This window comes from Syzygium oleosum, unplaced genomic scaffold (genome assembly GCF_021117445.2).
Source record: "Syzygium oleosum isolate NSW1041296 unplaced genomic scaffold, Sole_v2.1 Sole_v2.11, whole genome shotgun sequence".
Lineage (NCBI taxonomy): Eukaryota > Viridiplantae > Streptophyta > Magnoliopsida > Myrtales > Myrtaceae > Syzygium > Syzygium oleosum.
The window spans coordinates 3183692-3202569 of NW_026607495.1; the positions used below are offsets into that span (position 1 = coordinate 3183692).

The 18878-nt window shown below is 36.7% G+C and overlaps 1 pseudogene; it reads left to right on the plus strand.

Moving 5' to 3' along the window:
• Nucleotides 1-7440: 7440 nt before the first annotated feature.
• LOC115691592 (cysteine-rich receptor-like protein kinase 10) lies at nucleotides 7441-15853 on the plus strand (annotated as a pseudogene).
• The last annotated feature ends 3025 nt before the right edge of the window (nucleotides 15854-18878 follow it).

Below are 18878 nucleotides of genomic sequence, written 5' to 3' on the forward strand. Positions count from 1 at the left end.
TAATATTCAATGGTTGCTGAGCAGCCTGGAGCCAGGTTTTGAGATTAGTCATCCCTGGGGTTTTCTTTTCGGAAGACGGTTCTGCAACTTGTTTTCCTTTGTCTCTCCTTGTGGGTTTGTTTGGTGGTTTGGGAGGCATTTTCCCTGTAAAAATTCTCTTGTGAGAAAGTCTGGGAGAGAATTTGAAGAATCGTTTATGAATTCTATATCAAAATCAAAAACAGATAAAATGGCTTGCCACCTGGCAAAAATCTGTTTGGAAGCAATATTTTGAACATCCTTTTGCAAAACATCTTTTGCAGATTTGCAATCAATGCGTAAAAGGAATTTTTTATTTAAAAGATCTCCTTGAAATTTAGAAATAGAAAGTACAATAGCAAGAATTTCTTTCTTAATGGTAGAGTAATTCTTTTGGCAATCATTCCAGTGTTTGGAGACAAACTGAACAATTTGTTCTTTGTTGTCTTTGGATTGCTTAAGGATTCCTCCATATCCAATATCAGAAGCATCAGTTTCAACAATTTTAAAAGCAAAAGGATCGGCAAGATGTAAACAAGGAATTTCCTTGACAGTCCGCTTGATCTGTTTTACAATATCAGTATGGACTTGAGTCCATGGTGGAGGATCTTTTTTGAGCCTCTGATGGAGTGGTTTGCAAATTATATTGATGCGGGGAAAGAATTCAATAATGTAATTCAAACTTCCTAGAAATCTTTGCAATTGATTTTTGTCTCTGATTTCATCAGGAAATTTTTCAGAAAATATTATTGATCTTTCAATGGGAATGATGGTTCCTTGATGGATGTAATGTCCTAGAAAACGAATCTTTGTTTTGAAAAGAGATATTTTAGTAGGTGAAACTACTAAACCATTTTTCTTTACAATATTGATAAAATGATTGACGTGTTTAAAGTGTTTTTCTATGGATGCAGAAAATATTAAAACATCATCAATATAAACAATAATATAGTCAGAAAAATGATTGAAAATATCATTCATTATTCTTTGAAATTCAGAAGGAGCATTTTTCAATCCAAAAGGCATGACATTCCATTCATATTGGCCAAAAGGAACAGTAAAGGCTGTCTTATATCTGTCCTTTTCACTAATTTGAATTTGCTAGAAGCCTGATTTCATATCAAATTTAGAAAAGATCTTTGCATTACAAAGCCTATTCAACAAATCTTTTTTTATTAGGAATTGGATATCTTATCCATTTTAAAGCTGTATTCAAGGGTTTATAATTTATTACCAATCTTGGAACTCCTCTTTCTAGTTCAGCATTTTTGTTGACATAAAAAGCAGAGCAACTCCAAGGAGACTGGCTTTTCCTAATAAGCTTCTTCTCAAGAAGTTCCTGTATTTCTTTTTGGCAGAAATTTAGAACTTCGTGATTCATTTGAGAAGGTCTAACTTTAGTAGGAATATCCTTTTCTGAAAATCCTGGTTCATAAGGTAAATCAACTATGTGACATTTACGAGACCAGAAAGCATTGGGAATATTATAACATATGGAATTTTTTATTTGATTATCAAGATTGGAAATCTTTTTCTGAAGGTTTGCTTCAGAGAGATTTTTGTCAATCCTCTTGTATTCAAGGTCTTCTTTAAGAAACTGAAGATGAGTTTCTTTATCTTGAATTATGCAATTTATGTCAGAAATGGAATGTTCTTGAAGAGTATTCAAATTTCTGGTTTGGGGTTTTGAAATGAAATCAAAGCAAATTCTCTTGCCCAAGGTTTCAGTTTCAATTCCTTTTTCAGAAACTTTAAAAGGCTGAAGTAAATTGATAAAAGGTGACCCCAAAATAACATTTTGTTTGATATTTTTAACAAGTAGAAAGGGAGTTTTGAAAGAAATTTGGTCTTTCACAATCTTGGCTTCAGGAATTTTGTAATTAATCATTAGTCTATCCCCGGATGCTGATTTGAGAGATTGGGAAGTTTTCTCAAAATATTTGGTTGGAATAAGACCTTCTTTTATACAATTAAGGTCTGCTCCAGTATCAAAAAGGGCTGTTGTTTCCAAAACAATTTCATTTTGGATTCTGATAGAAATATTGATAATCCATTTTCTGGTGGTAATTTCAGAAAGCATCAAAAGGAAATTTGTATCAGAAGAAGAAGGAGGTTGAGGGACATTTTCTTCAAAATCTTCTTCTTTCTATTTTCCTCTTAAATTTTTCATTTTAATATCCAATATGTCTTTTTGCATAATTATCAGAGTGGCCTTGAGATCATGGATTTCTTGTTTTTGTTTATTGATCTCTTGAGTTAGGTCACTTATGGAAATGGGTTTAAAATTTGCTTTTTTGGTTTTACCAAGAATGGTTGAAATATTATAAGGACTATCAGTTTGGAAAGTGGGTTTAGAAACTGATTTGGGATTTTGAAATTTATTCAAATATTTAATCTTTGTTTCAGGGTCAGATATTTCATCAAAAGTTTGTAGAAGAATTTCTTCTTCTTTTGTCAAAACATTTATTTCAAAGCCGGTAGCTTCTCCATCTTCACTTTCTGAACTTGATGATGAAGAGGTTTCTAAATCGCAAATTTGCAAACCTTTTTCAAAACTAGATTCATCAGAAGAACTACTATCAGTTTCAATCATTAATTGATTGAGTTGATTAATAGTTTCTTCATCTAAATCTAACTCATTAACCTTTTTGCTGAGTTTGCAAAATCGAGAGGTGTGGCCTTTCTTGCCACAGTTATAGCAAGTGATATTTTTAAAATCCCTTTTGGGTTTTTTGGTTTTATTAAAATCATCATTTTCGTTTTTCTTAGAAAACTTTTTATCAAACTTCTTCTTATAAGGTTTATAAGGCTTCTTATAAAACTTCTTCTTATCTTTTTGTTTAGAAGGGCATTTTCCTGAACATTTGGAACTTTCAAAAGATTCAAAAGATGGATCATATTGGGCACAAAAATCTCCTAAACCTTTTTTGGAAAGTTTTTGTTCTTTCTTGATTTGTTTTTGGAGACGGATATTGGTACACAATTGTGTTCCTATTTTATAAATATAAGAGGTTAGTTCACCATAAGAAAGAAGGTCATATGGAATTTGATTTCCATATTCTTCTCTTATCTTACTACGAACTTGTTCTCCTATGAGTTTTGGTAAACCAGCGAGAAATTTTTCTTTCCAAAAAGACTGATTGCAGTCTGTTCTTTGGAAAACTCTTTGCAAAAATATTTCTTTATATTCTCGGAATTCTCCTAAAGATCTACATTTGATATTGGATAAAAGATCTTGATTTTTATCGAGAATATGAGAAGAATCTCCTAGAAAATGTTGGGATATAGAGAATATCAAAGTATTAACAGCATCTTGGATAGGTTGATCATCTTCATCAAGAATATTTTGACCAAAAGGATCGAGTTTAAAGGCATTTAAAATTTGAGACCTTTGCTCATCATTCAGGTAGTTATCCCACCATCCTTTGAGCTGGCTTGTAAATCCGGCTATTAAAAGATATGCAACAGAATGATCGGATGTATCAGGGATGGTCTTATAAGTATTAGCAAGCATGACCATCTGAGTCAGAATATTTATAAGGTTTTGCTCCGAAACACCATCTATATTCCATTCATAGATAGCATCAGAAGAATATTTGTTCTGGACTCTAGAAAAGGTTTCTTCTGTGAGAATATCAGGGGGAGTCGCACGAGAGTAATATAACTTCTGAGGATCCTTCCAAGTGATACGATTTATTTCTGGAAGGGATTCAGTATCGGATTTATCTAAAAGATTGATCTGATTGGAGGATTCAATGCGATCCGGAGTATCCTTGACACTCAAATTTTGTATTAAAGGGGTATCCAAAATTATGGGATTTTTAGGAATCAAAACCGTTTTTCCTTTGAGGAGTCTTCTCCTTTCTTCTAAGGCTTTGGCAAAATCAAAACTGCGACTTTTTGGAATTTCAAAATTCCTAAAGAGAGGCGGTTTTAAATCCTTTTTTGGAAAAGTTATAGAAGAAGATGAGAAACTATTTTGAGTAAGATTCTCAATTCGATCAAGCTGCTTTCCTATGGTGTGCAGATGTTGATTAGAAAAGTTATTTTGTTCAATAATCTTCTTAATACCAATGCCATCTATTTCAGAGGCAGTTTTGAAAGGAGAAGCAATTATTTCTGTTTCTCGATGTTCAAGCTTGATTTTTCTAAGGGGAGGATGATTAGATTCGATGATATGGCCATCGTCTAATTTCCATTTATAAAATTGATTCAAAACAAAAATTTGTTTTTCTTTTAGAAATTCATTTTCAAACCAATCAAAGAAGAATACTTGGATTTCATGTAGGTACATGTAATCATAATATTCCTTTTTGATTTCGAGTGCTTGTTTTTGAAAATTAGCAAAGAACCATTCTCTGATATGTTTATTTTCAAAGGAATTGAATTCTTTATTCAAAATGATTCTGTCAGGTTCAAAGGCTATTTCCAAAACATTGATTTCAGGATCCTCCATTTCGGAAGGAGTTGGGTCAGGGAAATCGGGAGTATTTTGATAAACTGGCCTGGAAATTCCTGACCTGTTATCTATGCCACTGATATTTGGAAGAGGAGGAGCACTAGCAGATGCTTCCTCAGCATTATTCAAAGGGATATTCAAAGGAATATTAGGAATAGTGTCTACTGACCTTCGAGAAGAAGTAGAATGCCAAGAAGGAATTGATCTAATGTCGCAAGACCTTCTAGGAATATCTATAGATCTTCTGGAAAATTGAATAGTTACTCTTCCTTCAGGGTGTTGAATGATATTGGTAGGATCAGAATTTTGAATGATTGGCTGGGGAATTCGGTTTTCTAATTCCCATTGATCAGGACGGGTTATCTGATTCCAAGGAATGGTCCTGGGAATAGTAACATTTGCTTTAGAAATATCAGTTTGTAAAAGAAGGGTTTCTCTATTGGAATTCAATTTAAAAGCTTTGCTACCAAAAGCAGAATTCATTACTTTGTAATAAACTCTGTATATAATAGCTATGGGAATAGAACCTTCAGCTATGGAATAATTATGGGTTTTTATTTGAAGAGTGAGAGATTTTAAAATATTTTTGTCTTTGAGAGAGACAGTAAGACCAGGATGACTATCAAAATGAATTGGACCGCTGCAAAGACTGGTCTCGACAGCACCAAGAATAGATTCTTCATATTTTAAAAGTCTAGCATCTCTTAAAACAAGTAGTAAGGAAGTATCTAATCCTTCTTTGGTAAGGGGCTTTGCACCAACCTGTACCAATCCTATGTGCATGTAATTCCATTTCTGGGAATGCTTCTTTATAGAATCCTTATTCAAAAGTTGTATTGAAGCAAAGGAGTTAGAAAGTGGAATATCTCTTTCTTCAGTAATAATGACATAATCATTATTTCCAAAGAGTCTAAATTTAGAATGTTCATAAATTTTATCCAACTTGACTTTAGGAATAAACCAATTTTCAATAGATTTATTGAAATCTTCTATATTGATTTCTTCTCTATTTATTGGTCCTTGATCTGAGGACATTTGTGATAAAGAACTAGAAGAAGACTCAGATCTCCTTAATAAGTTCATTTCAAAAGACTACTTTCTTCTTTTCAATAGATTTCGACGATGTTTACCAACGGACTTACTACCCCACTGGGTTTTACTGCCTGGAACACATCCAGAAATCACTTGAAAAGATCTCCACGAAGGAAATCGTCTTTACTGAGAATGAAATTATAAAGAATATATATCTATATATAATTTCTTCGCTAGATTTCTAGAATGGCGATGGAGATAGGAATAAATGGACTCACCCATCGAGGAGGTGATAGTGTCTCTAGATAATATATGTGGATTTGGATCTAACTTGTAAGAGGTCAATTTTGAAAAAAGGATACAATTTGGCGTCGAGAACTGCAATATTAGACATGCCTCATTAGGAAAACTATCAATTTTAGGCCAGTATGTGATGAATTAAAGAGGGCAATATCTCTAGCGAATTAGGTCATAGTCTTATACAACGCCCTAGAAAAAGAAATCAATTGTCTTGTATCTCCCATATATATAGGCGTAACTCGAGCGAAACGCTCCGGAGGGGTTTGACACTTCCTTATGCCGTTCACGGTTGCATCGAATTGTACTAATCAATATTTCAAAGCAATTGACACAACTTTTCCTTCTTCCAGTCTCCACGTGGAGCCAAAGAAGAACGCAACTCACGCAATTGACTTTGGTCGACGGCCTCGCACGAGAGCAAATGCTGTATTCCATCCTCACCGTCCATCTTACTCCTCAGTGCCCCTTCAAATCGACGGCCAACCTAACCCCAACTCCCAGTCGCTTCAACTTTACGGAATGGACTTTAACATTTTGTTTTGACTTTAGGTTAGAAGTAATCTCACACCGGTATGTCTTGACTTGTCAAAAATCCCCTTTGACCTAACAAAAGCTATATAATACTTTTTTCACGATTTAAGATATCGACTTTATATGTTTTGAAACTTTTAGCTATGAAATGTGAAAATAAAATTTCAAATGTTAAAGCTCCGTCTGTTTCGCGGAGAATAAGTTCTTCAGAAAATATTTTCCTAAAAATAATAGCTATTATCGTTTCAAATAATTATCCAATTATGGAAAATATTTTCATTATCGACAATAATTTATGTCTAAACATTTTCGTAAACGATGAAAATATATTTTATTTATTCATTTTTTAAGCGATACAAACGACCTTCTTAGGAAAAATCATTCATTTTTAGCGAAACAAATTGAGCCTTAATGTTCAAAACTTATCGTTGAATTCCAATTTGTAATGGTGCACCTCGTATTAAATTTTCGAAAACAAGATAGATATTTAACCTTCCAAGCTGTCCTAATCTCAATTCCATTTTTCCTATAAAAAGCACGTGATCATAAAATTACTCGGATTTCAGTATGGTGCCCCTAGTTTGATAATCATCCAATAGTATATATCATCCATCATTTACATGTTGGAAAGAATTTGCCAATCAATCCTAAATCTATTGTACATATGTTAATTCAGTCTTAAACTTTTCAATTTTACTAATTTAATCATAGACATTTACGCGAAATTTCAATGTAGTCCTTTCAATCAATCTTCGCATCCAAACAATAGGTTTATGATTGATTGGACAATTTCTCCCATGTCGTTGTGTAGACTACATGATACTAAAAAAATCAATGCGTAGGCTTAGTTTAATTGATTAAATCAATCTCGTATTATAGCAAGAACAGCGTATCCCGCATAAAATCACAATAACTGAGATAAAAAATACAAATTCTAATTGATTAAATTTATTACATATTTACCAGATGTGGCTGTCCGGATTTGTTTTAAAACATGTACTAGATCTTCCGAATTGTTCTCACAACAAAAATATCTTTGGAGAGCAGGCTATGCTGTTCTTCTCCCTGTAATTCCGTGCCGTAAGCCCAAGCTATTCATCATGAATTCTTGCTTCACCATCTCCATCTCTCTCTCCTCCTCCTCCTCCTTCTTCTTCGTCATCCAAATTTTCAGTACCGAGGCTGCACCAGAATATCTGGATCATGATTGCCCAGACACCACCCTCTTCACTTCAAACTCCACCTACCAATCCAACCTCAACACCCTCCTCACTTCCCTCTCCTCCTACGCCACCAACAGCACCGATGGCTTCGCCAACGCTACCGCCGGCCAAAACCCTCCCGACCGGGTCTACGGGCTTTTCCTCTGCCGCGGAGACCTCGCCACCGTCGCGTGCAGCGACTGCGTGGGCAATGGAAAACAGGAAATCCTCCAAAAATGCCCCAACCAGCGAGTCTCCATAATCTGGTATGACCAGTGCATGTTGCGGTACTCGAGCCAGTCCATCTTCTCGGCCATGGAGCAATCGCCGAATCAGATTTTGTACAACATCGGGAACATCACCGATACAACCCGGTTCATGCAGCTCCTGGGAGAAACCCTGACGGACCTCACCACGAGGGCATCAGCTGGCGGGTCAGGGAAGAAGGTCGCTGCGGCGGTGGTGAACTTCACGAGCTTGCAGAAGCTGTACGCACTTGTGCAGTGCACGCCGGACTTGACCGCGTCAGACTGTAGCACGTGCCTCCAGTTCGGGATGGGTAATCTGTGTTAGAAATTAAACCAAATTTGTTAGTACTTGTTTCCTTTTTGAGTCTGTTCATATTTCCATAATTTGATAGATATTGCAAGATATTGTTTCTAGTTATATTTTAGGAAAGTTTCCTAAGTCAATTAGATTTCCTAATTAGAATAGGTTTCCTAGAAAGAGGTTTCCTATTTCGAATCAAACTATGGTCTATATATAGTCTATTTCTCTTGTAATTGAGACATGCAATAGAAAGACGCGAATTGCGATTATTTCACCTTCAAAAATTCCTTTCATCAAATCAATATTGTTGCCGCGCCTCTGACGCTCAACAAATTGGTATCAGAGCTTACGGTTCGTGATCATGGCCTCAACAAACAATCAGCTTCCTCTTCAATACCCTCGTCTTACCAAAGAAAATTATGGTAACTGGGCTGTTAGAATGAAAGCTCTACTCGGCGCCTACGGTGTGTGGGAATTTGTTAACACTGGCTATGATGAGCCAGAGGATGAAGCCATGTTGAACCAGAATCAGAGGAATTCCTTGGAGAAGGCTCGAACGAAAGATCAATATTCCCTGTCGATCATCTATCAAGCGTTAGATGATTCCATGTTCGAAAAAGTTTCGAACGCCACTACCGCTAAAGAGGCATGGGAGATTCTTCAAAACACATATCAAGGAGTTCAGAAAGTTCAGAAGATTCGCCTTCAAACCTTGAGAGGCGAATTCGAGGTAATTCGTATGAAAGAATCTGAATCGATTGCTGATTATTTCACGAGAATTTTGGCAATTGTTAATCAGATGAAAAGAAACGGAGAAGAAGTTTCCGATGTTCGTGTTGTTGAGAAAATACTTCGGTCCTTAGACAAGAAGTATGATTATATTGCGGTTGCAATCGAAGAATCCAAAGACTTGGATGCCATGACGGTCGATGAACTTATGGGTTCATTACAAGCCCATGAAGAAAGGTTTAGAAAGAAAAAGATTGAACCGGTGGAGGAAGTTCTCCAAACGCAGTTGACCATACGAGATGAAAAGGAGCAAAGAAGAGATCCCGTACAAAATCGCGGGACAAATCAAGATCGTGATCGAGGTCGTGGCCGAGGTCACTTTCGAGGAAGAGGTCGCGGACGAAGCAGAGGAGATCCTGCTCGAAGTGATGGAGGATACCAGTACCAAAGAGGTGTTCGTGGAAGAGGAAAGAACTCGACAAGCCAATGGTATGATAAATCTAAAATCCGATGTTATCATTGCAATAAACTTGGCCATTATGCTTCTAACTGCTGGAATAAAGAAAGTAGCAGACCAGACGAAAAGGCGAACTTGGTAAATAATGATGATCAAGTTCTCTTATTGGCATTCAAAGAAGATGAAGAAGGTTAAACCGATACGTGGTATTTGGATACCGACGCAAGTAATCACATGTGTGGGAGAAAGGAGATGTTTGCCGAGTTAGATGAGACAATTAAAGGGAATGTCTCATTCGGTGATAACTCTAAAATTCTTGTTGAAGGGAAAGGTACAATTTTGATTCGCTTAAAGAATGGTGCACGTCAGTTTATTACTAATGTTTATTATGTTCCAAAAATTTCAAGCAATATCTTGAGTTTGGGACAACTTCTGGAGAAAGGTTATACTGTTCATATGAGAGATCTTAATCTTATGTTGAGAGATCGGAATAATAAATTGATTGCAAATGTGAAGATGTCGAAGAACAGGATGTTTATTCTTAATATAAAGAGTGAGATGTCTCGATATCTAAAGATGTGCGTAGATGATCCTTCATGGTTGTGGCATTTGAGGTTTGGCCATCTCAATTTTGGCGGACTCAATTTGCTTTCTCGCAAGAAGATGGTTTATGGCTTACCACATATTGATCATCCCGATCAATTATGTGAAGGGTGTGTTATCGGCAAGCATTCCAGAACTAGCTTTCTGAAGGAGGCGACTTATCGAGCGAAGAAGCCGCTTGAGTTGATTCATTCTGATTTGTGTGGCCCCATCAATCCTCACTCATATGGTAATCATCGATATTTTGTTACTTTTATTGATGATTTTACTAGAAAAACTTGGGTGTATTTTTTGAAAGAAAAGATAGAAGTGTTTGATATTTTCAAACAATTCAAGAACCTGGCTGAAAAGGAAAGCGGCTATTTTATCAAGGCTTTGAGGACTGATCGTGGTGGAGAATTCACCTCAGCCATATTCAACAAATTCTGTGAAAATCATGGTATTCGGCGTTTCTTGACGGCCCCGTATTCTCCTCAACAAAACGGTGTGGCTGAACGGAAAAATAGAACCATTCTTGATATGGTTCGAAGCATGTTGAAGAGCAAAAATTTGTCCAAGGAACTTTGGGCAGAAGCTGTTTCGTGTGCCGTCTATCTTCAAAATAGATGTCCAACATATGGACTTGAAGGCGTAACTCTACAAGAGGCATGGACCGGGAGAACACCAAGTGTTTCGCACTTGAGAATTTTTGGGAGCATTGCATATGCTCATGTCCCGGATCAAAAAAGATCGAAACTTGAAGACAAGAGCAAAAAGCTCATCTTTATCGGGTATGACTCATCATCCAAAGCCTATCGATTATTTGACCCTAACACTTTGAAAGTGTATATAAGTAGAGATGTCAAGTTCGATGAAGATGGAATGTGGGAAGAAAATCTAAAAGAAGAAGCGAATGTTCGTGATGATTCCGATCAAACGGAATTGAAAGATCAACCTTCACCTTCTTCTCCAACATCTTATTCAAGTTCATCAACACCATCCTCTTCAAATAGTGTCGATGAACCGCTAGTGCCAAGATCAAGAAGATTGTCTGAAATTTACGAAGCTACCGAAGAGCTTCATCTTATAAGTCTTCTTGCAGATTATGAACCACTTGCTTATGATGATGCGGCCAAAGAAGAAAAGTGGAGGAAAGCCATGAACGAAGAAATTGAAGCCATCGAGAAAAATCAAACATGGGAGCTTGCTAATCTTCCGAAGGACAAGAAATCAATTGGTGTTAAATGGGTGTACAAGGCCAAGAAGAATGAGAAAGGTGAAGTAACAAGGTACAAAGCTAAATTAGTCGTGAAGGGGTACAAGCAAAAAGCCGGAATCGACTATGATGAAGTTTTTGCCCCTGTCATCCGCATGGAAACGATTAGATTGATTATTTCCATTGCTGCTCAAAATAATTGGCGGATTTATCAAATGGATGTCAAATCAGCATTCTTGAATGGCATCCTTGAAGAAGAAATTTATGTCGAACAACCCGAGGGGTTTGTTGTGAAAGGTTATGAAGACAAAGTGCTAAGGTTGAAGAAAGCTCTATATGGGCTTAAACAAGCACCGAGAGCATGGAATTCCAGAATTGATGCATATTTCAAGGCGAATGGATTCTCTCAATGTCCATACGAGCATGCACTCTATTTGAAGCAAGAAAAAGGTGATATTCTACTCGCCTGTTTATATGTTGATGATCTTGTTTTTACAGGACATAATTCGGCGATGATTGATGCTTTTAAGGCATCGATGGTGAAAGAATTTGAGATGACCGATAATGGTCTCATGAATTATTTCCTTGGTATCGAAGTGAAGCAAAGTGCCGATGGGATTTTTATTTCTCAAAAAGGATATGCAGAAAATATCCTTGAAAAATTCAACATGAAGAACTGTATGCCGGTCAATACACCAATGGAGTGTGGAACCAAGCTTTCGAAGTTTGATGATGGTGCCGATGTTGATTCGACATATTATAGAAGCTTGATTGGAAGTTTGAGATACTTGACATGCACGAGACCGGATATTATGTATAGTGTTGGAATTGTTAGTCGATACATGGAGAAGCAGAAATCATCTCATCTTAAAGCTGCAAAGAGAATACTTCGGTACATCAAAGGTACTATTTCTCATGGTTTACACTATTATTGCTCTGAATCTTTCAAACTTAGAGCTTATTCGGATAGTGATTATGGTGGAGATATCAATGATCAAAAAAGCACCACGGGATTTGTATTTTTCTTGTGCGACACTGCTTTCACGTGGTCATCAAAGAAGCAATCAAGTGTTACTCTGTCGACATGTGAAGCTGAATATGTAGCTACATCTTCATGCGTTTGTCATGCAATATGGTTGAGAAGACTACTCAAAGATATTCCTATGGAGCAGAAGAAAGCAACGAAGATTTTTGTTGATAATGTTTCTGCTATTGCTTTGGCGAAATATCCAGTTTTTCATGAACGAAGTAAACATATCGATGTTCGATATCACTTCATCCGAGAACAGGTTAAAGAGAATGAAGTTGAAGTATTGCATGTGAAGATCGGAGATCAAGTAGCAGATATTTTTACTAAACCTCTCAAGATCGATGCTTTTCGAAAGTTCAAGAGCCTACTTGGAATGTTCGATGGAAGAGAATTTGGTTCAGGGGGGAGTGTTAGAAATTAAACCAAATTTGTTAGTACTTGTTTCCTTTTTGAGTCTGTTCATATTTCCATATTTTGATAGATATTGTGAGATATTGTTTCTAGTTATATTTTAGGAAAGTTTCCTAAGTCAATTAGATTTCCTAATTAGAATAGGTTTCCTAGAAAGAGGTTTCCTATTTCGAATCAAACTATGGTCTATATATAGTCTATTTCTCTTGTAATTGAGACATGCAATAGAAAGACGCGAATTACGATTGTTTCACCTTCAAAAATTCCTTTCATCAAATCAATATTGTTGCCGCGCCTCTGACGCTCAACAATCTGGTTCATGGGAAGCAAGGTGGGAGGGTGCTCACTCCGAGCTGCAACGTGAGGTACGAGGTCTACCCCTTTTATAACACCTCGGCCCTGCCGGCGCCAGCGCCTCCGCCTCCTGGTCCGATGATTGAACCTAAAGGTATATGTGTGTTTGTGTTGCTTGTCTACTCCGTCCTAACTCTCCTTTTTATATATCGAGGACTGAATTTAGTCCAGTGGGCCAAAAATATTTACTCGGATTTAGCTAATCCCTCCTACTATGCTTTTGGATTAAATTTTGATTAATTATAGTGTTCGCCATCAGTAAAAATCCATTATGCAAGCGGTTCTGTGCATCATTGATCTAAGAGAGTGAATAACTGAGGCGATCGAGGATCACAAAAAAACTCTGTTCTTTAGTGCGTTTGTTGGTCCTGGGCTTTTAGCTTGAAAGTGGTGACTCCGGTGATAATGCTGCAACTTTTTCTGAAGAAAACTGTTGGCCGGGTTGAATGATATTATAAGTATTTCTGACAGGAAAAGACATTTAAAGGTATTATCAGTTCTTTCAGGTCTTTAATGCTACAAAGTCATGATGAGGAACCTTTTAAGTGAATACTTTTTCTTAGGTGGATCGATTATCTCAATCACACATGCCAGTTGAACAAGGTGGATTCTACATCCACTAGTGAGATTATATTATTTACATAACAATTGGGTAAAGGTCGCCTTTAATCAATTAATGGTTAATTCCCTATAAACAATTAGTCCACTCAGCTTGGGAATTAGAGAAAGAATAGATTTGTGAGTACAGATAATGGATTACAGCTTCATTTCTTCTGGACATTTGCTTTTTAAGCGTCCTCTTTTTGTTTTACTCTATATTTTACATTTGCTCTTGCCTATGGTAGCAAATACAGTTTTTAGAATCCCACACAGTCATGAACACATATACTGATGCTATTAAGATATTGTTGCACGTATATAGGCAAAAGCAATAAAACTACCATGATTATCATCGCCGTCGCCGTTCCTGTGCGCGTAGGCGTGTTGCTTCTCTTCCTCGCTTGTTGTTTCAGGCGGAGGAAAGCGACCAAGACCTATGAAGTTGTCCAAGAAGATCAAAGCGGTATGAAATATGTACTTGTGCCGTATACGTGGGTAGAATGATGAAACCGTACAGGCGGGGATGTTTTGTGTCTATGCTTTTGGTGAAATGACCATTTAGTGTTGTATCGTCGTGTAGGTGTGAACGAAATTACAAATGCCGAGTCCTTGCAGTACGATTTGGCCACTATACAAGCCGCCACAGACGATTTCTCTCATCAAAACAAGTTGGGTGAGGGCGGATTCGGTGAAGTTTTCCAGGTATGGTTTTAGTTAGAAACTAGATTGAGAATGGTTTAAATATATTTGAGAGATCTTTAATGCAAAAAAAATTGAAGATCTTTGATTTGGTGGGTTCGAAAAGTTGTGATCAAAAGCTATTCATGTGCACTTAAACATCAAGATACTAACCTTTCAGGGTAGGCTTCCTAATGGACAACAAATAGCCGTGAAGAGACTATCTCAAAGCTCGGGACAAGGTGCCGAAGAATTTAAGAATGAAGTCGTATTGGTAACGAAGCTTCAACATCGGAACCTTGTGCGGCTGCTCGGGTTCTGCTTGGAGGGTGAAGAAAAGCTACGTGTTTATGAGTTTGTGCCGAACAAAAGTCTCGACTACTTTCTATATGGTACGTTGCCTTTCAATATATTCCTAGGCGATTTATTTCCATGTTGAGGTGAATATGTGATCAGCCTCAATAATGTTTCATGTTTCACTAGCTTTTGGAACCTAAAATTGTTCCTTGCACAAAATTTGTTCAAGAGGATTTATCAGCTAAAAATACCCACAATCTCAATTGTGTATACATGCAGATGCTGAAAAGAGCAGACAATTAGATTGGTCGAGACGCTACAAAATAGTATGTGGGATTGCTTGAGGAATGCTCTATTTACATGAGGACTCTCGACTTCGGATTATTCATCGTGATTTGAAAGCAAGCAATATCTTGTTGGACAATGAAATGATCCCGAAGATTTCAGATTTCGACATGGCAAGAATTTTTGGAGTCGACCAAACATAGGCAAATACCAATAAAATAGTGGGCACTTTGTAAGTATTGTTATGCTTTGTTCTCTGCTTTTTGTGCTTATGTATGCTTATATCGCTGATGTATTATGCATTGTAGTGGTTACATGTCACCTGTGTATGCAATGCATGGCCAATTCTCTGTGAAGTCCGATGTTTATAGTTTTAGTGTCCTACTTCTTGAGCTCGTTAGTGGTAAGAAGAATAGTTTCTTCTACCAAGAAGACGGGGGTGAAGATCTCGCTAGCTAAGTAAGTCGCACAAATTGACTATAACTAGTATGAAAATTGGTAAACTAAGCAAATATGTATGTACTGAGAATTTTTTTTTTCAATGAACTGTTTACAGGCTTGGAAAAATTGGAGAGACGGTACGCCATTGGAAGTGTTAGATCTTGCCATTGGAGACTTGTATTCAAGGGATGAAGTTCTTAGATGCCTCAACATTGGTTTACTTTGTGTTCAGGAAGATCCAATGGATAGACCCACAATGGCAAACATAGTCCTTATGTTGAGCAGCTACTCTGTTTCTCTTGCACTGCCCCAATAGCCGGCCTTCTTCCTTCGGAGCAGGACGGAGAGAACAATGAAAGATCTCGAGTCGGACCAATCCACTAGTAGGTCTATGGCAATGTCGACAAATGAGATGTCAGTCACCGAAGTTTACCCCCGGTGAACGGTAACGGGAGTGGAAGTCTTTCTTCACGATTGTCTCACAGAGACCTTGATCTTAAGATCCTTGGCGTTCCACTACGATCATTAATGAACAATAAGCAAACACCTCTGTCCTGTATGTCTAAAAGTACAAAGTGTCTTCTCCTTGAGGCAAATCATGCTTGATCCATTAGAGTGGCATGATTCTCACAGTATTTTTCATGATATGTGATAAGATATATCCGTTTATAAATGCACCGCATTATTTCCATCACAATTATTAGAAATCGAGGTCATAGACCTCACCTCCAGATATATTCCTTTGCATCATCTGCCTCTTTACTCGATTATAATGGTTGGTGGTTGATTATGATGGAAAGGCAAGCAAATTTACACTCGCATTTCTTATGTCTACGCAAGAATAAACACTTCTCTCTCTCTCTCTCTCTCTCTCTCTCTCTCTAGCATTGAGTAGCGACATGGGATGGTGAGGGAGGAAGGAGATATAAGGCTGATGACCGGACAAGTAGTTAAATGAAAATGCATTAGTATTCTAATAGACTATGAAGGCTGGCCTACAAAGTAATGTATAGTTAGATCAAATCATTTCGTGGAAATCTATTTCGTCTGAACATAACTAGATTATATAAGTCTCATGTAGAATCCACTTAACTCGTGCCATTGGATCCAATAATTTTCCATTCATCAAGTCAAGGAAGGTACACATAATTTCTCATGTGACGGGACATTTGATCCCAATACATCAATCTTTAATTTTGGTGGGTCCACCTCGAAAAGTTAGAGTTTGAAGGGTCATAGAGAGCTATCTCTCTCTGTCGCCATCATCATCACTTGAAATTAAGATATTGGATTTACATGGATCTAGATTTTAGTTGGTCATGTCCTCCTCCACTCAGGAAGAGAATGTTGATCACGCAATTAACCTTGTCAATGTCGATGGCCTGGCCTAACCAATAGCAATTTAATAAAAATCTTTCCGTCGATCCAATAAGGGGCGGGCATGGATCATTGGGAACATCCAAAGTGAATGTGTTTGGCTCTCAAATATATGTCACATTGACGTCCTAATTTTCAAAATTTGACATCTTTATCTTCCAAAGTTTCTCACCAAATTCCAAGGAGGGTGAGCCTTGCCAGAGGTCGGTGAGCTCGACCCTCGCCAGGTTTGGTCACCGACCATCGAGGAGGTTGGCGACTACACAAGAAGAAGGAAAAAATAAGAAAAAAAGAAAAAATATTATTAAAAATTATTCGCATCAGTGACGGCTATGCCACGTAGGATGGCCAACGTCCATGTTAGAGATTTCTGATCAAATTTGGCCGGATGGACTGAATTAACACAAACGCAAAAAGTTTAGGACTCAATTGGCCAAAAAAGAATTATTTAGAACTATGAGTTTATGACTTTTTTGATAATTTTCCCAAATTATCTGCTAGAGCTTATGTGAAGTTTTATTTAAAGTGGATTTAAACCTCATCATGTAGGTTTATCCCTCGATTAAAAGAAAACATGAGGCATGCAATTGTAATATGTTTTAATTTACTATAGGCAATATTTCAAGCACTTAAAATAATATGAACAACAAGAAACATGAAAAATTCTCCTCTTTTGATTCCTCCATTTGTCGAAATCTTCACCATCGGCTTATCAATTTGGTTTGGGAAAGGCAAACAAACAATTTATGCATAATTTTTTTGCGAGTAAAAGTTTCTCTTCTCTTCACCATTTGCTCATTTCTATTTATAGAGATTTAGATGTGATTTCTTTAGATCATCTTCCAATTCAATAAATTTCTTTTTTATTGGTCTTGTGGAGCTCTCCTTTTTTATGTATTTCAGTTTCCTTTTTACGAAATTACTTCATTTTCTTTTTGTTAACCTGTGATGTCTATTCTTTTATTTTGGTAAAAGTTGATGAATATCTCATCATTCACAACTGTTGAGATACACATGTGAGTTGTGTTAACAAAGTATCACATCGAAGAATTGTTGTACTGTGGAGCAGATAATATATCAAAGTTGGCACATAACTCATGGCTTAAGTTTTTGAGCAAATGTGTGTTCAATTAAATATATTGATGGGCTCAGACTTAGACTCTTTCTTGATCATCTCCCTAGATGAAGATAACCGGGCTTCTGTTGCCACATGGGCATTGTACTGTAGCAACGCGGTCTCAATGGCATTGTCTAGGGGGAGCTCACATGAGGGGCGAATTATCGAGATACACGTGTGATTTAGATTAAAGAAGTTCAAATTGTTGTTATATGAAGCAATTAATATATTCAAATTAGCTCATAACTCATTTGCTTAAGTTTTAGAATGAGGGTGTGTCCAAATAAATATATTGATGGACTTGGACTTGGGCTCCCTCACAATCTCCTAAGTGAAGATAATTAGTCTTCTATTGCGCGCTCCCAAACAATAACAATATATCACAAAGAGAATTGTTAATATCTTGGGAAAATATGCACTATACAATTTGTAATTTGAGAACTAAAATATTTCTTTCTCTGAGAATAAATATATAGAATTTTATTGGTTTATTGTTGGAATAAGGAGATTCAAAAACACAAGGAGTCAAAGACACATACTAATTGGATTGTAACACCTGTTATAGAAATTAACAACTTGAAGTCCTAGTTAGCATTACCAAATATAGCTAATTCGACTACATGTCAATCTAATATTTATTTATGTCATTATTCTTGACAATGCAATACATGGACACATATTTTTCTTCAAGACTTATCAGATGTGCGGTATGGCCATCTGTCATTTTGCATGTGGCACATAGAATGCTCTATGATCCTTAGTCTTGGCTAGTTGTCCTAGGTAGTACGGTTCATAATTATTGGAATTAAAATAAGCAAAACAATTACAGATGTAGAATTAGAGATTTGTTAGGGTTAAAGATTTGCTAAAGTGATTATCAAAAACAGCTCAAACATCAACGTTTCACTTACACACACACGCACACACACACGCACATATATATATATATATATATATATATATATATATATATATATATATAAAGCGGCAAAGCTTCGTCTGTTAAGAAATATGATTAAAGCTTATACTTACCCAATGTCGTGATAAATTTTCATCCATTTAAGTCTTATTAAACCCTTTCTTTCGTTGCCCAATTGAAACTGTCGTCTCAACTTTTTTTCTGGGCCACACAATCGTCATCTCACTTGGATCCTCCCTTAGTATTAGTACGATTTCGAGTGAATTTAGCCCGAATTACGGTCACGTCACTGAA